Below are 24247 nucleotides of genomic sequence, written 5' to 3' on the forward strand. Positions count from 1 at the left end.
GAAGGAGGACACCCCTACCTGGTTCCTCTGCTCAAGCAGAGAGGACCCCATCCACTTTAATTTTCACCTCTGATCCCTCATATCCTCCTACTCAACCTTACATTTTTTCAGGAAATGCAAATGCTTCCATTGCCCTGCTCAGAGTCCCAGCTTACTCTGTCAAGTGCTTTCTCTACATCAAGGCCTGCCAACAACAATGGTAGTTTCTTACATTCAGCTTTTTTCCTCTGGATCATCAATGTTCTGTTAAAATTGTCAAATCTTTACATCCTCTTCACAAAACCACATTAATCCATACCTATCAACACTGACATTACTTTTGCCATTCTTTCAGACATTATATAGACATGAACACTTTGATATAATCATAGTTTAGTATTGAAATGAGCCTGTATGAAGCTGGACTTAATGGATCTTTACTTCCTTATGTATTACAGCTACCACTGTTTTCTTCCAGATGTTGGTACTTCTCTTAAAATACTGTTAAACAAATCCTTCCAGATATTTATCATTTTTTCCCTCCTAGCTTCCAACTTCCACAGGAATACCATCTACACCTAAGAACTTTCCTGTAGATTGGTTATACATCACAATTTTTATCTAATCTCCTCCTATCCTAACCATTAGTAATTGAGCCTCTTCTACTTCTAACCTTGGCGTATTTAATTCTTCCATAAACACTTCCATTTGTATTTCTCTATTTCCATATTTCTCTGCTTAATACAGGCTAACTACCTCTACAGGTTCTAGTTAACCTCCTTGTTATAGACTCCCTAAGCTTATAACAGCCCCTTCTATTTTGTTGCCAGAGTCATTGTGCTAAAAGTTTTTGTGCTCTACTGTTATCATAAAAAAACAGCTGCTTAATAACAATCTTTCTAAACTTGTGTATATTAGCGATATATCCCTTTATTTTCTGCTTAGCATTCTGCAGTTGATCCTCCCTATTCTGCAACACTTTATAACATTTAGGATACACACAAAGCTGCTGAGAGTAGGCTCCAGAATCCACAATGAACTTGAAAAATACCAGGAAACGAATCTATGCAGAACTGCTTTATTACAACACACTAGCGCTTTCACAAAATGCTTCTTCAGGTGTAAAACGGATACAAAAAAACACACCTTAAATAGCCAGGTTGAATAATCACATGATGCACTCTAATTAACTTTTAAAAGGGAGACCTTAAAATCAGTTTAAAACATACATATACACTACATATATACTATTAATAAAACATACACCCAGCATAAAGAACAGATATACAACAATATATATAAGCACATTCTAATGAGCATATAAGCATATTTAATAAACAATCTATGATTATAAAACAGAAAAATAAAAAATATAAAAAACAAATAAATAAATAAAAAAGACAGGAATTACCTATGTAGAGCTCTTTTACCAAGAACAGGCTTCAAAGGCACCTGTTCATTTAAACCATGACCATAATTGGCTCTAAGCATGACTATCCACCTAGCCTCTACTTCCTCAGTTCTAGCTCTAATATCACCCACGCTAACACTCTCATATGTCCTAGAGACAACCATAAACATAAACTTATGTTGTACACCCATATTTTGTACATGCTTAGCTAAAGCATTAGTATTACTCCCTTTACCTATATGGTAATAATGCTCTCTTATTCTATCCTTTAGAGAAGAATATGTCTTGCCAACATAGAAACATCTACAGGCAACACAGTTAGCTAAATAAATCACGTGCATAGTTTCACAATCAGCCTGAACCCTGATGTCATATACTCTGCCTGTGTCAGGATGTGCAAAGAAAGGCTCTTTGTTAATGTACTTACACTGCGAGCATTTACCACATAATCTAGTACCAGGTACTGTTGGGGCATACTTTACTTCCTTAACATTACATAACCTTCTTCTTAAATTCTTCTTATTCTTAAAAGTGAACTGAGGTCTGGGGCCAATAATTTCACTTAATTGCGGATCGGTTAACAGAATATCCCAATGTTGGCTAATAATTTCAGTATACCTCATAACATCTCTTGAGTAAGGAATACAAACCTTAATATTATTAGCTCTATTGGTATTGCCACCAGCTGACCTTTTTGAAAAATACGGTTTGGCCCTACTCTCTCTCAATTTAGAGACTTGAGTAGCATTATACTCTACTATCCCATAATCATAACCTCTCTCTAAGCTCATTAATGGTCTTATGTTTCTGCTCTTCAAATTCGCTATTCTTTGCACTCAATCTAGAGGCCCTATAGAATTGATTCTAGACTACATTTCTAAAGACATAGTCTGGATGCATGCTATCCCTAGATAGCAAACTATTAACGTGACATTCCTTTCTATATAGTCTAGTTGACATCACATTAGAACTGTCCTTTTCCACTATCACGTCCAGAAAATTTATACTAGCATCTGAATAGTTCAAAGTGAACCTCAAAAAGGGGGTGGTACTGTTAATGTACTCAACAAAACTCATTAGTTCTAAGATAGAGCCTCTCCACAAAATAAAAAGGTCATCTACAAACCTTCTATAAAAAATTAAAGCTTTAAAAAGGCCCTTCTCCTAAAAAATCTGTCTCCCATTTCATCATAACAGCATTTGCATAACTATTCGAACCGGCACTACCTATCGCCACACCATTCTTCCGCCAATAAATCTGATCACTGAACAAAAACACATTATTCAGAAGAACAACAGACATCAAATTAATGTATAAATGAATTTCATTCATACTATATAGATTACTACTCATCAGTTGTTCTTTCAAAAAACAAGCCCTATATCATTGGGTATTACTGTGAATAATGAAACAACATCAAGGGTAACAAACAAATATTCCATATTCAACATGCCACAGTTAGTGCTTTCATACAGATCACGGAGAAAGTGCTCAGTATCTTTAAGAACAAATACTGAATTATCTATTAAGGGCTTCAATTTTTTCTCTAAAAATACTGAAATACATTCCGTACACCATCCCCTTCCTGCAACAATAGGACGCATAGGGGGTCTAATCAGATTCTTATGCAGCTTAGGTAAACCTTGTATAATAGGAATGGTATAATGAAATACCCTAAGAAACTTGGAGATCCTCTGTCAATAACCCTATTTGCAATAAAGACTAATTGTTTATTAACCAAAATGACCATTGATTGCATATGAGCTCTGGTTATTTTCTCATAAAAGTCAACATTATTCAACATTTCATACATTAAACAGTCATATTCCTGTCTATCAAGTAAAACAACCCCCCCACCTTTATCAGCTGGTCTAACTACAAAGTTAACATCATTCTCAAGAGCACACAATGCCTCAAATTCAGCCTTGGATAAATTATGTTTTCTACCACTAAAATTTCTATCTTCATAGACTTTATAGAAATAAGATAAACACATTTGTTCAAAAGCATTAACTAATGGTATAGGTTTAGGAATAAAAGTACTTGGTTTTCTCAGAGAAGTTTCTGAAGTATTAGTGTTATGTTTAAACATATATTTCAGTGTAAGGTTCCTAGTAAACATTTTAAAATCAAAAATTATGTCTGTAATAGACATGTTAGCAGTTGGTATAAACGATAAACCTTTACTTAAAATATTGAGTTCCAAAGCAGTTAATTCACGTTTTGTTTAGTCACTAATGTCTTACTTGTTGAAACGCCTTTTTGATGGTATACACTTTGTTCACTTCTTCCTCGTGCTTCCTCTTGTATCGCGTTGTACTCCTCCCTCTGTCTCTGTGCTGACTGTTCTGCCGCTGTGCTCCCTTTCGATTCGATGAACTGTCCCTCATGGGAAGTGGAAAATTCAAATGAAAAAATGGCGCTAGTCCATGACGCTGTGCTGGTATAGCAATAGCTCCGTTGTTATCAGCAGTGGAAGTATTACACTCCGCTTCCCTATGCACTTCAGACGAAGTAATAATAGTCTTTTTTCTGGCTCCTAAATTAGATGCACTATCATTCTGTGAGCAATTGGAAAGAGGCGCTCCTACTAAGGTGCTTGTAGTTTCTCTTGACTGCGCCTGTTGTTGTATGTCAACGCTTTCACTATCAGTTCGTAAATCTACGTCACTGCGTGCTTCATATGAGGCATGAGATTCCTTACTGAAGCTGGTAGGCAAATCGTGAGGCCAGGTGAAAATATTGCCCAATGAGAAATTGCGTCGATCCCTCTGTAATTTATTCAATTTTATCTGTAAAAGTTTACATTTATATGCACAAATATTACCTAGGGTATCTGTTAATAGTCCAGTCACAGCACTATATACTTTATAACATTTGTCAAGTTCTCTAAATAACTCTTGTTACTTCTTAACCATAACTCTGTTTCTTTTATTTCCACCCCATTTTTAAACTCTACCTCAATTTTATCCCACTCCCTAGCTATGTTTTCAGAAGCAATTTCTATCATCTCAAATAGCCCCTGAATCATCTCCACTACCCATTCCTTAAAGTCCTCTCTTTTCAAACAGATAGGTGGAGAAAACGCCAGTGTCTTATTTTTATTTCATTACCCTGCATTTTTATTTTAGTTATTATTGATGCATGATCTGAAATAGTTACTGGATGTGTATCAAGACTATTAATTAAATGCATATGTTCCTGTGAAATGTAAATTCCGTCTAGCCTAGCCCAGTTTTTATATCTTGGGGGAATAATATGTAAATTTACTCAGAACACCCATTACTGAATTCACATATTCCATGCCAAATCATAATCTTTTTCAAAAATTCTACCCTCCTTTGTTATACTTTCCCTTCAGGGACCCCCAGACACATTTCACTGCTGCAAATCACACTCCAGTTCACACCTATAAGTAATATTCCTTGCTGAAAACTGATCATTTCCCCCAGAATTTTCTTAAGCTCCATTATAGCAGTTTTACATAGAATATAAACACAAGCCAGTGTAATCCTCACACCTTACCAGTAGCACTACAAATCTGCCATTATCATCTTATTTATTCTCTGCTATCATTATTGGAGCTCCTCTTGCAATTAACAAGTATTCCTCTTCTCCTTTGTCCCAGATATTCTGCTGAATAACCATCTTGAAAACCTTTTATCAAATTCACATGTTCAGTTCTTTCCAATGTCTCCTGTAATTTAACCATTTGCACTCTACATTTAACATACTTCACTATTCTTTTTGTATGCATCTGTGAGACCATTGACATTTAAATACACTTCAAAAAGCATCACTGCATTAAAAAGTTATTATTCTCACCTTTTATGCATAACACTTTAACAACAGTCTAGTACCAGCTTGTGTGTTACATGCCTACACTATCTAGCAGGTTGAACTTTTATATAGTTGTTTCTTGTCATATCTATTTGAGCCTTTTTTTTAATTTTATTGACAGCCCTAAAAAACACACAAACCCCAATACCCTTTTATAGCTCTTCCAGCTGGGAGAACCCCCAAATGCTTTCAGAGAACATCATCTCCTAGCTAGTTTCTTTTTTTTTTACCCAGCCAATCACTCTCCACCAGACTGTAACCAATTTATTTATCAAACTGTCTCCGTGGAGACATGTGAACCAGACAGACAATTTATCATTATCAAATTATTTCCTTAGAGACTTGACTGCCAAATGCAGAACTGCTACTAAGCATACATTCATTTCTAGAAATATCCTCATAAGATTCAATATTATTTTCCATTTTACTTGCTTTCTCTTAAAACTTGTTACTAAATCAATCTAAGGTTTAATCATTTCCCTATACAAGAATGAGAAAAAGCACATTAAGTTCTGTTTTGTATTGTTCTTTTAACTAGGCTTTTATTTTACATTGCAGTGCCTACATTTCTTAAAAATGCACAAGAAAAGAAAAAGTAAGGAAAAAAAGAGCAGCAGCACCTATATTCAATCACCATTACACTAAAAATAACTCAGAATACTTTACTTAAACAGCATGCAAAGAAAACCACAGACCACAAAAATAGCACTATTAAGGAAAAAAAAGGTTTTCTTTACTTACAGTTAACTTTCTCCCCTCTCTTACCCCAAAGCATTTTTCTGAACATTGAGGATATGAAGTAGGGCATATACTGGAGTCCTCCAAATTCTGAAAAAAATCCAATATTTCCAGATTTTCTTGTTTGGTCATAATTCACAAATATAATTACAGCATTGCAATCCCACATTACATTACTGGTTTTATTACCATTCATCTCCATCTCCCATATCCTGTCTCTGCTCTACTTCCAACGTACTCTCAATTCTTCTGGTCTATAGTCAACTCTTGTGGTCCCTTCTTCTCTCCAACATTTTCCATTGAAACTGTGGAAAAGGTATCGCAGGTACAATCTCTTTTTGGTCTTTATTACCAGAACAAGAAGCAAGAATCCTTCCTCGTTTCACAGTTCACTTTTTGTTGGACAACCTTTTGTATTAACTCCTTAGCATGTACTTTATCAAAAAATGATCTTCTCTCCAAGGAAGGATACCTTGAAGACAGTTGGGTACAGCAGTTTGAATCTCACACCTGCATCTCAACAATCCTTGAACAGTGGAATGGATTTACTACTCTTCTGCCTTGTGTACAATGAGTAACTATGCTCCATAAACACTTTGCTGTCTACCACTTTTAGCATTTTACCCTTCTGCCACAGTTTTGTCAGAATCAACTCCTTCTGCTGGTAGGATTGCATTTTTACTATTTAAGGTTTAGGTTGCATTTCTTATAGCCAGGTTAGGAACATACACACAATGTGCCCTTTCATCTAACAACTCTGCTTATGGAATACCAGTTCAGTTGTTTATTTGAGCTTTCATAAAATTAATGATGTCTGTTCCTTCCAGCTTCTCTAGTACAGCTGAAAAACACAGGTTTTCCCTATGTGCTCTGCCCTCTAATTCTATTATTTTTTTAAATCTCTAAGCAGTCTCATATTCAGCCAGCTTTTTTCTTCATTTCAACCTCTGATTTTTGCAGCTTTATCACCTCAGCTGAATATTTGTTAAAAGCTTCTTCCATTTTTTTCCAGCCTTTTGTTGTTTGTGTTGATATACTCCATCAGTGTTTTGTTTATTTTAACCAGGTTTGTGTGCAATTGTCTTATACTATCCTGCAGGTTACTGAAAGTCATGTCTGGAGGTTGCATTGCTTTTTGCTGAACAGCTGCAGAACTCTCTCCAGTCAGTGTTCCTTCTTTTTTCAAGATGCCATGGATTTCTTTTTCCTGGCATCCAGGCAGTACACTTACTAACCAGTTACTGAAATTTACCCATAAACACAAACGTTGTGCTCCTGTTTTCACACTGATAGAGCTAGAGTTAAGCTGCTACTCTATGTGCAGCCATCTTGGAAGTCCCTCCCAGAAAACTTCTTGATTTTTTATGTTTATTAATAGCCCTGAAGATCTTAAAGAGCTCATCTAATTACCTCTGTACAGTACAAAAAGACAGCATGAACAGAAACCTTGTTTCTAACACAGTTGATGGCTTTGTGCATTTTTTTAAATGACTTCACCACACCTGGTGAAGCGATTAGAGCTCTCAAGTCAGCTGACAACCAATTGAGTGCAACAGCCTGTCAGCCAATCATGGTGAATACCAAGCATGGAACACAATGAACTGTGTGAGGAACTAACTTAATAAACTCAGTGCCTGGAGCAGCTGAGCCAGGAATTCAGAAAAAGATAATTACTTAAAGAAAAAAACTCTTAAGTTAACCATCAACTTCTAGCCAGCCATTCTCTTCCAAAGGATGCACACCCAAAGAAAGAAGCACTGTGCGTGAGACTGAGGAAGGACACATGAAGAATTAAACACAAACTGCTGCTGTCTCCCATCTTCCATGATCAGAACAGAAAGGCAGAATTAAGCAAAAGTGTACAAGAAGAACAAGGCTCAAGGTGCATGGGGTGGTACACAAAAATAAAATTAAAGAAAGATATGTAAATGAATGATAATCAAATCATTTTTTACTTATAAGATAACATTCACTGGGAGATGCAATCAGTTTTAATGTTCCTTTACTGGGTAAACATACATGCACACCTTATATGTGCCAAACCTCTGTCAGTGAATGCTTGAAAACAGAAAAAAAAACATATTTGCATACAAAGTAAAACATGCCAAAGAATAGCTGGCAGCTGGCTATGCTGTTGAGGTTTATCTTGGCATTTATGTCCATTTTTCTGTCCTCTCCCTTAACCTGCTCAAACTGTTAACAAATGTATTCCAGCATATTAACTCTGGTTTTAATCTTGCTATTCTTCCTCTAACTTCTCTTTCTCTCCAGCTTCTTTTCCTTTCTCACTTCATCTTCCTTCAGTCTGTATCTCCTGCTCAATCTTTCTTCTTGCCTATTATCATATTGTTGCTTCGTTCTCACTACAAGTATAAATTACACTTCAGTCTCTAACTTCCTTAAGGATGTACAAATTGTAAATAAAGTATCCTGTAAATAAAGTATTCTGTTTTACTGTATTCTTTCTTTAATCATTTTGGTGGATATTATTTCTAGGTGTCTACTTACTACTTCTTTACTTTCCCTTACATGTAACTCAGTGTCTGTATTTGAATTCATCCCATGTTTATTATTCTGAATCATGATCACATACAGTCTCTGCTATAATTGCGTCTAGATTACATAATCAAACTTTTAAAAGTTCGAACGTCATATGGTCGACACCATATGATCGAACTTTTAAAAGTTTAAAAATGTAATAAAAAATAAGCCAACGAAAAAACCTACCTGAATGGTTTAAGCATGGGGGCAAGCCCCCATGCACCCTCTACACCCCCCACTAAATATACCAACTCCAAGATCGCACTACAGTGCAGAAAAGGGAAATCTTCACATTCTGCACTGTACAGACATCTCTGTTGAAAATTTTGAACTTTTAAAAGTTCGATCATATGACGTCTGAACTTTTAAAAATTCGACAAGGTGATATAGACCCGTTATAAATTTACCCATTTATGTATCAGGTTTGGTTGCTCATCATTTTTGTTGAATTACAAAGTCTCTTTCTGAAGCTTTTGCCATCCACTGAAAATGGCCTCTTGTCCAGTTAGAATGTCCTGGTCAACAAAGCAAGCAAGAAAAAGAAATGAACTGTTATATCTTCATGGGGTTTGAACAATGAGAATGTCATTTCTTTGCAGAGTCTGGAACCTCCACAGACTGTACAGAATCATCTAGTACTGAAGTCCATAACATTTTCTTAAGCAATTTGCAGAGTTTTCTCCAAGCTTTGATTTGAATACAAAAATATTCTTCCATGAGAAGTATTTCCTAAAGATTTTTCTGGTCAGTCACACTTCATATGTAAACCATGAAGATGAAGCTCCTGCTTCTTGTCCAAAATGCTCATTAATTATCTTGTGTCCTTCTACTTTTTTGTCAGCAAATATACCTACTTAATATGTATGTAACTTTTGCACGATACCATATCTAACACAACCTCTGGAGAAAGAGTGTAAAACCTTCCCTGCTCTATTTATTACTACACACTTGAACCTAATGGTGTTTGCTTTTCCATCATTAGGTAACTCCACACTTTTTTTCATTAACAACCTATCGGTACTAGTTCATGCCACGCTGTACTTTGGACTACAATCTTCTCCTTTGCACAAGATCTAAAGTACAGGATTGTGTACTTTTGAACTACCCACTTCAGCATGAATATAATTTTAAATCAGGTTTGGCATTAACTTGCCACCAAAACCCCCTTTTTTTCAATCAGCTGGCCAATCTATCCTAAAATTTGCCCAGTATGGATCCCATTCACCCTTAACAGAGAGTTTGAAATAAAGATAGTATCTCCTGTAGTCTTGGCCTGAGGCATGCAGTTAAGTTCATACTATACTCTCGGAGGTGGCACCAGTTGGAGAGCTGATACTCTTCTGTATTGCATATGTTAAGAGCTTAATGGGGAGGTCTGCTAAATTAAAATAATTTCTCAGTAGTTGCCAATCAGAATCCTTTGTATACTATTACTACTGCTGTTAACTTGTACAGAATCTGAATAAAACACAAAGTAAAAGTAGTAGTTTTTTTCTGCAATGCTGTCAAGTCACAATTAAAGATAATATTATATTGTATGCCATTTTGTCACTCTCATTATTTTAATCTTGGACATCTGCATAGTACCACAAAATCCTACAGGAAGTGGGAGTAATTGTATGTAATTTCATGTGCAAATTTTATACTAAATTATGTATCCAGATGTTTTGCTCACATATGCCTATTTTTCAAGAACCTTTATACCCATATGCCTATTTTTCAAGAACCTTTATACCCATTTTCTTGAAGTCTGCGAGTTGAAAGATATAATCAAAAGATCTAGTGAAGCTAACCCCCTCCCCTCAATCCTCTTTTGTCAAGAGAGACATAGTAATCATCCGCAAGGCAGAGGTTCCATAGTTACTCCTGAAAAACCTGAAGACACAGTGCAACCTACAAATGGCAAACCGAAGGTTATATTCTAGAAACTTAAGTGAATTGTTATCTATGAACTTTTTAGTAAAGCAGGAAACAGGCACTCTCATCACTTACGAGGTTTCGCCATGCAATACCACCTATAACTGGTCTATGTCAGGGACTACACTGGATTGTGATGCTAGGTACAACATGCCCAAGTCTAGAAGGTGCATACACCATATCACAATCTTTGTTCTCTGATGTACTTAGAAAGGATCAAACACCAGATGCGCTATTATTTTACCATGCTGCATTTAGTAAGCACAACTGTGCACTTCTGTATCCCCCAAAAGTCCTCAATCTTCCCTAGACTCTGATCCACTGTCCATAACGGTATTATTCTGCTACAAAAACAAACATTCAGCTCTATGTTTTACTACAACAGCAAGTGTTCTATGTTAAAAAAAAAAAAAAAACATTTTAACAGCTACAAATAAAAGGCTCTATACATTTTACACAATAACCACAATGTTGAATAAAAAAAGGGAAACAAAATCAGCACTCAATCATTCGTCATTAAAAAAATAACTAAAATGCAAAAATGTTGTGACGGCCACTAGCTCAGATGAAGAACCAACGTCTGCACCAGTAATGACCTAGGCTTAAAAACTAGCCAGTAAGTAGCTCAGACAAAAGACCAAGCATCTACCAAACTGCTGAATCATGACAGCTGGGACTTTGGGGTTCCTATTATGTTATCGAAGTACTGAAACTTCACAACACCATAAGGTCGAACCCTTATGTTCAAAGTTTCAGAACTTCAATAACAGTAAAAAACAAAATAAAAACACAACACAAAGAATAAAGTGTTGCAAGCGGGGGGGCAAGCCCCCCTGCACCCCCCCACACTCCCCGCTCTTTAAATATACCAACTCCAAGATCGCACTACAGTGCAGTAAAGGGAAATATTCCCTTCCTGCACTGTACTGCGATCTCTGGTGTGTGTGTAATATGTATATGTTGTTGGGTCTTTCAGCTTTTCCCGGTTAGGGGGTCACCACAGTGGAACTCCGGTCCGCTAATTATTGGCAGCAGATTTTTACATGCCGAGTTGCCGGCCCTGACGCACAATCTTCAACGAAGGTACGCCCATTCACATATGTCTTCACACAGAAGACGCTCTAGCTGAGAATCGAACAGAACAACGTCTTACTGTGAGGCGACAACGCTACCGCAGCACCACCACCGCATATTATATATATATATATATATATATATATATATATATATATTTTTTTTTTTTTTTAAGTTTGAATACTTGGAACTTCGAACATCTGAGTTCGATATTCTCAGGTTCGAAGTTTCACATATTCGACAACGTAACAGGAACCCGGGACTTGGATGGTACATGTGGCCTCTAGTGGAGGAAGGAATAAAAACAATGTACCAGGCATTCAAAAGAAAACTTTGGAGACCACCATAATGGTTTATACAAAACTAAAAGCACACCAAAGACATAACTGTTAATTCAAACTTACAGAATAGAGACCAAAAGAGCAATAACCATTTAATATACCCAAAAAACATCACTAAGCCACCATTACCCACTGCTTTCTAGATGAGAAGTTCAAAGCATGCCTTCAATTCAGACTACAATTAGTATGTAAAGCCTAGACTAGACAGTAGTATCCGCTCTTTAAAAAAAAAAAAAAAAAAAAAAAAAAAGAGAGACTTTGTGTCCCTAGCAGCAGAGAAAAGCAGTCACAAGGGGTATGACAGAATACTAGGATTGTGACAATGGTGACTAACCTTAAACCAGATAAATACAGGTAACAAAAAAGTTAAAATCAGTTTTAGTTATTACTTTCCTGCAACCTAAACTCAACACAGCAGTCAAACAGCATGACAACAAGATTATCTGTGCACATAGGACTACTGCAGGTGTTTAAGTGATCAGTTGACGTTAACTCTATTAGTAACCACGAAAAAATGAGCTGCAACTCCATTAGTTTTCATTCACTGAAGTGCAAAACAACTATCACGAAGCAAAGATCCTAGTAACTTACTAATCAGAATCAAATAGTTCTGTTAAATGCCTTTACAGGCTCATAAGTGCTGACTAGGCTAATGACCACAAGGGCCTTTTTAAGCCTAGCCATGCATCCCAAATCTCTGACCAGTTCTAATACCCTTGATAAGTGTAAGCATGGGTCTGGGAGATGAACCATTTACAGGTTACCTGTATCCATTAGAGAAATACGTGCCAAACCAGAGATGAATTTCAGGTTTCCCATCCAGTTGTCTAAGTTGCACTTGAATTAGGTTAAGGAGGAACTCTGCTTCACATGGATGAAGCCTGTTCCATGGACAGGGTAGTCTCCGGAATACATACCAATCTCACCAACGGGTCCTATTTGGATCACGGGCAAGGTTTTAAGTTTTTAGAACAGGTTATTCTGGTGCTGCTTGTTTTGTGGATATGCAGGAGGTCCATCAGAATGGGGTCTGACAATGCCCTGTATGCCACGCATAGATCTCCTCTCAAAAGCCTGTAGGAGACAGAATACAGGGAAAGGGCCTTGAGCCAGTCTGCATAGGACTTTACTTATACCTTGTATTCTTTTATGGAGGAACCTCTGTGGACATTCCAGTTGTTGGATATGATTGGTTAAATACATACCAAAGGGGTATGGTACGCAATGGATTGGCATTTGGAACATATCCAAGATGGCGCCAGTGTGTTTGGCTTGCCGTCTGTTAGCATTTGCGATTCTTGCATGTTGTCGTTTTCTGTGTGTGCATTACAGAATTTTGTTTACGATCGTCAGTCACTGTTGGATATTGGCTTTTCGGCTGGATTGCTGCCATTTGTGAGGAGCGATTATCGGAATGTGCTTCCTTCTTGTGTGGATTGTTTGGCGGAGTGCTGTTTAGCAGCACCACTGTTGCTTTCTCTTGGAAGGAATCTGAGGAGGAAGCGGGGCTATCGTGGAGGACGACTAGTAAAGTTAAAAACTGAATTGAAGACCTTGGCGGCTTCCATTTATGATGCTGATGTTTTGGGAGCTAAACGAAGGCTTTCTGCTGGGTCCCTAGTCTCTTGGAGGTTGTGGGATTCTATGGGATCATGGAGTATTCCTGTTGCTGGTTTTTCTGAGGGGGAGTGTGTTGCCTCTGTACGATTTCAGCGGTGCTGTTTGAGAGGGGTAAATCTGAGGAACCTTCGACCAGTTGTTAAAATTGAAGCTCTGCCTAATGCAGGAGTTATGTCAACGTTAAAGTGGGGTTTGATTAATGCCAGGTCAGTGGCAAATAAAACATTTATTTTAAAAGAGTTTTTTGTGACACATACTCTGGATATACTTTGTATAACAGAGTCTTGGATTTCATCGGGTGAATGGAGTGCTGTTAATGAATTAGTACCAGCTGACTGTGTGTTTATCGGTGTGCCAAGAACTTCAAGTCGTGGTGGAGGATTAGCTGTTATTTGTAAGACTAAGTTGCAGATTAAACAACTCTATTCTGTGACTAAATATAGCAGTTTTGAGCTATGTTTATTTGAATTGGGACACTTAAGTCCACTTCTTTGTGCAGTGGTTTACAGACCCCCGAGGTATAATAAGGATTTTATATCTGAGTTTTCTGAATTTTTAGCTGAGTATGCTTTAAGATATGATCAAATTATGTTACTTGGGGACTATAATATTCATGTTTGCTGTCCGGAAAAAACTCTTGTTTCAGATTTTTATGATTTGATAAATTGTTTTAATTTGAATCAGTGTGTTAGTTGGGCCACTCATGTATGTGGTCACACATTGGATTTGGTACTATTTTCTGGGCTTGCTGTGAAAAATTTGTGTATTCAAGATGCTGTTTTTTCTGATCATAAACCTATTTTATTTGATATAACTTTTCATTCTAGCGTAGATAAGCATATTGTACCAGTTAGGTTTAGTCATTTTTTTAATCAAGATACTTTTGAGAAGTTTTCATTATTATTTAATGAGGCCTTGGCTCATTTCTTAGAATGGTCTTCATTAGATGAATTATTAAGTTGTTTTAATGAGATATGTAAGGATATTTTAGATACTAATCGCACCATTGCGTTTAAAAAAGGAAAGTTCATTAAAGAATCGATGGTCAACAGATGTTACTCGAGCTGCTAGGAGAGAGTGTAGAAGATATGAAAGGCAGTGGAAGAAAAATAAGCTTAATGTATCTTTAATTGCATTGAGGGAGAGGTGGAAGGATTATCAGGATGCTGTAAAGTTTGCAAAAAATGTATATTATTCTAATATTGTTTCTGAAAACTCTCATAACCCTCGGGTTTTGTATAGTGTGATTGATTCTGTTTTAAATGTACAGGATCATTTTTCTGTACAGGCCTCTACTACAATGTGTAATGAATTTCTTACGTTTTTTATGGATAAGGTTGCTAAGTTAAGAATGGTTGTGCCTGGAGTTTCTCTACAGAGTCCTTTGATTTCTGTTTCTGAGAAATTATGTGTGTTTCAGCCAATAGTGTTGTCAGATGTGATTAAATTAATAGCCGAGGCTAAGCCTAGTGGTTCTCCTTATGATATTTTACCCTCTTTTGTATGTAAGGATGTGTCTCTAACAGTGGCTCCAGTTATATTGGAAATAATTAACACCAGTTTAGTTTCTGGTGTTGTGCCGAATGATTTTAAAAAGGTGGTTATTCATCCACTACTGAAGAAATCTGGTTTAGATGCATCTGTGCCATCTAATTATAGGCCAATTTCCAAGTTACCTTTTTTGAGTAAGGTGTTGGGAGAGGTGTGTTTATAGTCAGCTATTGAATTTTTTAAGTAAAAGTAATCTTTGGGAAAACTTTCAATCTGGTTTTAAGCCATTACACAGTACTGAGACAGCTTTATTGAAGGTCTTAAACGATATTTTTCTTGCAACTGATAGTGGAAAATCTGTGTTGTTAGTTCTATTGGATCTGACAGCTGCTTTTGATACAGTAGATCATGAGGTGTTATTACATCGTCTTGAGTATTATGTGGGAATTACTGGTCCGGCGTTAAGCTGGTTTCGGTCTTATCTTTCTGATAGAATGGTGTGTGTTCAAATGAGTGGTTATTCTTCTGATTTTTTGCATCTTCCTTGGGGAGTTCCACAGGGTTCAATTTTGGGGCCCTTATTGTTCTGTACATATATCATGCCTTTGGCGGATCTATTATGAAGTATGATATTGATTTTCATCTATATGCTGATGATTGCCAACTTTATCTGCCTTTGGATGAGGCTAGTGATCGATCAATATTGAAGGTTTTAGATTGTTTGTGTGAGGTTAAAACATGGATGATGGAAAATTTCTTAAGTCTTAATGAAGGGAAGACAGAAATAGTGCTCTTTGGTCCAAGCCGTTACACTGATTCCTCTATGGTGGATTGTGGTGAATTGACTCCTTATTTAAAGGATATTGTTGTTAATTTAGGAGTGAAGATAGATACAGATTTATGTTTTAGGGATCATGTAAATGGGGTTGTGGCATCTTCTTTTTATCATTTAAGACGTTTGGCTAAAGTAAAGCCATTTTTGACTAGACATGATCTTGAAATTGTGTTGCATGCATTTATAACTTCACGTCTAGACTATTGTAATTCCATTTTATTTGGAGTGAGTCATGGTGTTTTACTTCGATTACAGCTTGTTCAAAATGCTGCAGGGAGATTTTTGGAAGGCAAGCGTAAATTTGATCATGTTATGCCTATATTGGCAGCTTTACATTGGTTACCTGTTTTTTATAGGATTTATTTTAAAATTTTGTTATTGGTTTATAAGGCTCTGAATGGTTTAACCCCAAAATATTTGGCAGAGATGTTGCATCCTTATGTTCCTACTAGGGCACTTCGTTCAGAAGATTTGTCCCTGCTTGTAGTTCCGAGGACACGATTAAAGATGCGAGGAGATAGAGCCTTCTCAGTTGCAGCTCCAAAGCTTTGGAATGAGCTTCTGCTTTATATCAGGCAGTCCTCCTCTGTGGCAGTTTTTAAATCAAAGCTAAAAAACCTACTTTTATGAGTTAGCTTTTAATAGTGTGGGATGATTGCTTATGTTTAATGTTGTATTTATTGTATTTTGTGAAGCACTTTGGTGGCATTTGTATGTCTGTAAGGTGCTATATAAATAAAATTTGACTTGACTTGACAATGACTTCACTGAACTTGGATGCCATACCTTTGCTTACAAGTTGCGTAACACTGAATGAGTTCCTCACCACTGTAGACATGTGATGGTCAAAGGCTAGATTACTACCTATTGTGTGCCCCCCAAGTCCCTGACTACTGGGTCAACTCTAAGGGGTGTGTTGTCAATATGATGTTACCAGGGATGGGCGACTTCCCAAAGAATACTATTATGCATTTCTTGACATTTAGTTTTAGTCCATGGCTCTGATACCAGTTGTTTGTCTGTGTCAGCCCCTCCTGGAGAACATTTGTCAGTGTGACAGTCAATGACAGCTCCTAGTTTGCAATCATCTGCAAATTTAGTCAGCCACAGACCCCTGATATTGGCTTTGACTTCTGTAAAGTAAATGCCAAAAAAGGAGTGGTCCAAGGACTGATCCCTAAGGGACTGGACTCCACTTGTGACTGGCCTCTTTGTAGAGGCGGACTCCCCAATTCTAACTTCCTGGGTCCTGTCTGTGAGCCAGATGGTTATCCATCGGGTGACATACGGGTTTGTACCCAACCTCTTGAGTTTGTCAACAATGCCTGAGTGGGGTATTGTGTCAAATGCCTTGGCCAGGTCAAGGTAGGCAGTGTGAATGACTTTGCCCTCATCCATTGCTTTGGTGACCATCTCAAAGAAGAAGTCCACAAGGTTGAGTAGGCATGATCTGCCCTTGATGAAACCAAACTGGGTTGGGTCCAATGTCTGGAGTTCTACTACATCTCTATTGATCATCTCCATGATAATTCTTTACATGGCTTTACATACAAGACTAGTCAGACGTATGGGTCTGTAGTTTCCAGGGTCGGTAGATGGCCCACCTTTGTGCAGAGGGGTGACTGTTCCCTTTCTCCACTCATAAGGCATAAAGTTTGTTTGGAGGATACAGTTAAATAGTAATTCCAGAGGCCCCGATAGTATCCCAGGATAGCATGAAACATGATCTGTCTGGGCCCATTGATGCAGTTTTCTTGGTCTTAGAGACAGCATTTAAGGACCTGTTCCCTAGTGATAAGTAGGGGGGAGTTATATTTGATATTTCCTGAGGAAAGGTTGAGGGGAAGAGAGGGGTAAAGTTGGAGCTAAATTAATCAACCAGGAGGTTTGCTACATCTTCTGGCTCAGTATAGGTGGCTCCATTTACAATGATCTCTGCACACACTTGTGTATTGCCTTGGAGGTTGCGGACACAGCTAAAGAATGCTTTGTGGTTGTCCTTGGCCTGGGAAGCCAAACTTATCTCAAATTTGGCTTTGGTAGATTGTATTTGTCCCCTGAGTTTTGTATAGTTTAACGACAGTGCTTTTATACTGGTGGGTGCTGTACCTCAATTTTTGCCACGATTTTCTTCCTCCTGTTATACAGCCTATTGGATTTTGTGATTCCACCAGGGTGGCTTGAGTTAGTTCTGTACTTCTTCCTGGTGGGTACAGCTGCCTCTATGCAGCTATTAACATGCTTGTACAGGGTTTCTATGAACAGTTCTGCATAGGTAACATCGCTCTCAGGATTTATGGGGGCTTGAAATTTTGTCGATTCTCAATAGCAGGAGGTTAGACTTCAAATTCAAATAGTTCCTGAATATTCCAGGTTTAGCTGGGGGTCTAGGTTTTATTTTTACTTCAAAGAAGACCATTTTTAGTTTGATCTTACCAGGGAAGGCATTACAGTAGGGGGTGTGCAGCACTCTCCCATATTAGTGAGGACCAGATCCAATGTACAGGGAGTTTGTGTTTATGCTTGCTAGGTTACAAGATTAACCAAACAAACAGATGATTTCTCATACCTGAATCCCCATTTCCTAAATAAAGTTAATCAAACTGATTCCACGGCTGCATTTCCCCACACCTAAGTAAACTTTGTTTAAGAAGGATTTTAATTCAGCGCGCCGGCAGACAGTGGTAGCACTAAGCAGTCAGGTCAAACTTTCACTGCCAGACTAACAAAAAGATAGCAGCAAGACATGGATCTTACAGTCATTGACTAGTCAGTTCCAGTGTTCTCTTTCCACTTACTGTTTGTTAAGGAGTCTCAGTTAAACTAATTTTTATTTACTGCATTTAAAAACTTCTATGCAAATTTACTATTCTAAAATCACACCAAACATTACATTTCTGCAAGCTCTAAAACTACAGAAGTCAAATCCTAGCCCAGGTCATTTGGGTCACAAGTCTACATAATTATCACTACACAGTTCTAACAGTGGCTGGACAGAAGACATCAAAAATATTGAAACAGGTAACAAATTTCTCAAAAATTATCATGGCCCTCGTTAACAAGGACACTGGCAACCTCCAAACACTCAATCCCACAGAGTTTGGTTTCATCAAGGGGGGGGCATGCTTGTTAAATTTGGTCGACTTCCTTGAGACAGCCACCAAAGCCATGGACAAGGGAAAGACTGTGCACACCATGTACCTTGACCCGGCCAAAGCCTTCGATACTATTCCCCACTCGAGTATAATAGATAAACCCTCTCAACTAGGCATCAATCTGTATGTTACTAAATGGGTAGCAAACTGGCTCACTGACAGAACCCACCTAGTCAAAACAGGGGAAGCCACCTCAAGCAGTCGACCCATAATGAGCGGTGTATCCCAGGGATCGGTTTTGGGGCCTCTGTTTGGGAAATACTTTTCTGAGGTGCAGGCCAAAACCAAAGGGCTATGGCTGACTTAAGTTTGCAGATGACTGCAAGCTGGACGTGGTCATCAATTCCCTTAGTGATGTGGACATCCTCCAAGAGGGTCTCACCCAAACAAATGACTTGTGCCAAACAAATGACTTGTGCCAGAGACATGGTCTCAAACTGAATGCCAAAAAATGTATCATTATCCCCTTTGGGGAGAGTGACGTCCTCACAAATTATCACATTAATAACAAGGTCCTAAGCACGCAATGAGTCGTGAGAGACTTGGGCACCCAGGTCGATAGTAAACTGACTTTTGACCACCATATTGCCTCTGTTTAATGGAAAGCTTTCTACATAGCCCACCTCATTAGTAAGGGTATCTCATCCAGGGACAAGGGGGTCACTACATCCCTGTATTCTTCCCTTATAAGACCCATTATTGGAGTACAATTCCCCTTATGGCATGCACCTTGCAAAGCACATGCAGCAGCTGAACAGACTACAGAGGTTCTTCACCAGGAAAATTCAGGGCCCCAAACATCTACCCTACACAGGCTAAAAGCCCTGGCACATTACTCTGTTTCATACAGACTCTTCAGAGGTTACCTCCGTCTGGCATACAAAACAATCTCAGACTGCTCCTTGATGGCACTGCTGCATATCTGCAAGTCAAGTTCCACTCGAGTAACCTGCACGTGTGACCTCAACCTCATCTGTGACATCAATAGAACTTGTTGGCAGGACACATTTGTGTCCCAGAGACTTCCCTTCTGTGGAATAGACTCCCTCTCCATGTCAAGCAGAGTACCTCACTAACCCTTTTTTAAACACAACCTGGAAAACTGGATGGGGGAACAGAAAACATACCCCTGGGATTCCACCTGTGTCCCTGCTGGACAGAGGCAGTGGGTGCTGACTTGACAGAACATGGGCTAAATTCTTGGCTAGGCTTGTATGGGTAGAGTCAATAGCCTAGTAACTGCCTATGATCCTATGAAAAAGGTATTCTGGCCACATACGAAGTACTAGTTAATAAACAAATAACCAAAGTCTTCATAGTCTGAGCAACTGTACATCCTGATTAGAACCATATATTACCCATTAGGCAGAATCAGTATAGTCTAACTACTACACCATTATAAGACTTCCTGGAACAGACTACCTATGTCAAACAGAGCTCCTCATTTGCACTCCAAGAAAAATCTTGATGATTGGATGGGAAATAGGAAATTCACCCCAGGGATCACTTCTGTGGCTCTGCTCGACAGGGGCACAGGAAAATAAATTTTCTTGGGTGGCGAAAGCCAGGGTACCTTTTTGGCTAGGCTTATATAGGCCCAAGGGCTAGTAGCCTAGTACTTACCTATGAATAATACAACTGCACTGCTCATTTTTTTTTAAATTAATTCCTAATCTGATTCGTTTTTTTTTAGGGGATTATTAAAAAAAGGTGAAAGAACCACTTAAAAAGTCTGCTTTGTAGAGTTCAAGATGGACAGTATTTTAAAATGCACTACCTACAACAAAGTAAAGATCCCATCTCTGCTTCTCCCCTGAATATACTTCAAGCTTTCACAAAAAGAACCCTAAATCCATGCCCTTAAAGACGTGCATCTACAACACACCTGTCACACACTTTCAACTCAGGAACAGACAAAAACCTTGTGCATAAAAAAAAGCGTCAAAAGGTGACAAAATGAAGCCATCTACATGCATATTTTCAAGGAGGAAGAAGTTTCTATACTATTTCAAACATAAAACCCATACTATGACACAGTAAAACTATCAAACTTAATATAGCTATTACTGAAGAACAGCAAGTCAGACTTTTGAATCTTTGATTAATGAATTGTATAACAATTCTGAACAATCAACTTTAACTAGCTTCTGTCTGACCTGACCTTCCTTACCTTGTCACAGTGTAAAGCCTGGACAGCTTACAATTAGTACAAAGTACCTTCTTACTTTAATTCCATAAAGTACCTTCTTGATTTAGTATGTTTAACAAACACACCAGTCACCGATAAGACACTTTCTTCACCTCACATTTGAAATACCCCTGACTGAACACTATACAATACTGCTTTTTACATCACAACGTGCAATTTACACTATGAGATTTTTATGCAAATATTAGTAAAATTAACCATGTAACGTGAATATGTTTCAAACTACATAAGGTGTGCATTCCTTGTAACAAACTGCTTGGAAATGTGAAGGTAAAAAAGTACCACAGAAGGACTACAGTGGCTTATTTACAATGTACTTATGGGTTTGATTACTAGGATGCCCAACTGGGTTTTAGCCAATCTTCTGTGACGCCTTGGAGGAAAAACTCAAAAGCATACATAAGCTCCAAATAGAGCATCAAGCTCCAACCCAAAATAACAAAGCAGCAATAAAAGAATGAAAAGGAAAAGTACACCTTTTAACAAATATTACCACAATGAGGTACAGTAAGAGCATAGCTGTCAAATGATTTGTGCAAGAATCAGGGACAAAGTTAAAATAATGAGAGGATAATGGCCTGCAAATCAAGGACATTTTTTTAAATATTACTCTTCTTCTTTCAGCTGCTCCAATTAGGGGTCGCCAAAGCAGATCAACTGTTTCCATTTCTTCAAAACAAAAAAATGGCAGGTTTTGCATCAAATTCCCCAACTTGCTATTTTGTGTATCACATTGCACACTGGGACTGTTTATATTGTAAATAGTGTAAATTGTTGTGTTTATGATTTTTTTATATTACTATTTATGTTCTAGATAATCAACAATTGTGCTATTATTTTCAAATAAAAAGAACGCTGAAAAATGCATTTTCTAAACAAGAAGTTTGAAACTGTAATGTCCAGCATTATAGACGGACTCAGCAACTTACTGGGAAAAAAATTACGAGAGAGTGTAAAAATGAGACAAAATCATGAACACTCTGCAAAATGAAGGGCAATTGAGATATAGGAGTAGAAAAGTATTACAGTAATTAAGACAAATTATAGATTACTGATATTTTAGCCATCTACCCGTTTAACTTCTATTGTTTTATAATGTTATTGTGATGCTGCTGGGGAAATGGAAGAAAATCTACTACACCTTCCGACAAATGATCCAAGCAATGGGGACTGCAGAAAAGTGGGTACAAAGAAAACAGAACCACTTAAATGCACAGTAACTGTAATTTAATACAGGACTAACAGTCCATAGAACATCAAAACTCCAAAAACTGAGTGCAAATTATAAGGTAGCATTACTTACCAAAGGAAATAAAAATGACATACAATGTGGATAAGTACTAGTTTTGACAACAGAGGTTGTGTAAAGAAAAGCTACAGGAGTTATTCATGGACACTTCCAACACAGTTCTGGAGACAACTCTGGAAGGAAAGGTAGGGGTGAAAAATGTCTCAAAGGATAAGAATTCATTTGTGCATGGGCTGCAAAAAAAAGCTACTTGACAAAAGACCAAAGGAACACAACATGCATACCCTTGGGGGGGGGGGGGGGGGTAGGCATTGAAAAAATGTTTTGAAAGAAATTATGCCCCTAGAACAAAAATTATTACGAATACAAATGGTTTAGAAATAATATTCAGGGGAGGTTTTCCACTGCCAAGACATATGGGGGAAGTGGGTAAAGTGACACAGGATTCCACAAGGTGGTGCATGACGAGAAACAATGGGAAATTTCAGGACGTATATATGACAAGCTTATGTCACAAACCAGACTAAAAAAAAATGGTGACAGTTAGCCACTGATTATCTGTAGCGTATCCACTACAGGAGCAAGCTCTCATCTACAAAGATCTACATGTATAAGCATGGTACTGGTATAAACTAGTCAACCTAGAATATAGGGTTACCACCTGTCCCACTTTGTGAGGGACAGTCCCTCTTTGGGCAGTTGTGTCCTGACAAAAAATATTAAAAATGGCAAATGTCCTGAGATTGTAGGACATAATTATGTCCCATATTTTATGTAATAGTTGCATAAAATAGTTATTTCTGTATCTAAAATACCTAAGTGTTACAAGAAACAGAATAAGCAACTAAATTGCTACAAGAATAAGCTTTTATTTAGGCAAAAAAGTTAAGTTCTATCCTTTGTTCTGACCGTGGGTATGTGTCGGCCTGTAAAATCTGATGTATGTCCAAAAAATGTCCCACTTTGGCCATTTGAAAAGGTGGCAACCCTACTAGAATATTTGTTGCCCTGGAAGGCACACAAAAACGTTATCATATTTTCTCCATCTGTGCTGCTAAGCTGATACATACTACAGTCACAAGGTAACCTAGATATGCAAGGCAAATTACTTGCGACACATCTAAGAGCCTGCACAGCTTGCTCTCAGCTTCTTAATTCAGGAAACTAGGACAAAACCTTTAACAATGAGACATTTTATTCGATGACATTAGTCACTACAAAAGCAATTAGTTTAAGTGCGATTTGCACTAACATGCATATTCTGAAGAATAGAAAGTATACAGATACGACAAACACTGCTTTTCAGTGACTTTGGTCCTCACTGCAGCAATACAAAAAAATCACGAAGTTGAAGATGTGCAAACCAAATCTTTGAGGCAAAATCAGGGACATCACTGGAAATCAAGGACAGCTTATAAAAAAAAACATAATGCATCCAACAAGCATGGATGCCTGCTACTATACATAGGCACAACACATATTCTAATTTAACACCACGTTACCACCGCTTCCCTCTCTGTTCTGTTCCTGCACTGTGTGCGCGCCTCAACTAAGTTCATACAAAACCGACCACCACGTCAGCATGTGCACACCCCCAAAGACGTATGGAATGACTTTAGAACGAAACAATGCACTGCAAAACCAGTAACTGGCAGTTCTGGGAGTCAATCATTCATATTTAACACTTGTCACTTTCATTCATTACTTCTACTCACCGACGTTCTTCAGTTAATGCATGTATTAATGTACAAACAGTAGCTCACTTAATGTAAACAGATATACAATGTATTATACGTGTACAGTCAAATGCATCTTGCTTCAAAAGTATTTCTATACCAGGTTTAAC

The 24247-nt window shown here is 37.8% G+C and overlaps 1 protein-coding gene across 2 annotated transcripts in view; it reads right to left on the reverse strand.

The window, feature by feature from the left end:
* NNT (nicotinamide nucleotide transhydrogenase) overlaps nucleotides 1-24247 on the reverse strand; it is a 1308245-nt gene that overhangs the window by 1283375 nt on the left and 623 nt on the right. The window lies entirely within an intron of this gene.

This window comes from Protopterus annectens, chromosome 1.part1 (assembly GCF_019279795.1).
Source record: "Protopterus annectens isolate FY-2018-M chromosome 1.part1, PAN1.0, whole genome shotgun sequence".
In the NCBI taxonomy this organism is placed as follows: Eukaryota; Metazoa; Chordata; order Ceratodontiformes; family Protopteridae; genus Protopterus; species Protopterus annectens.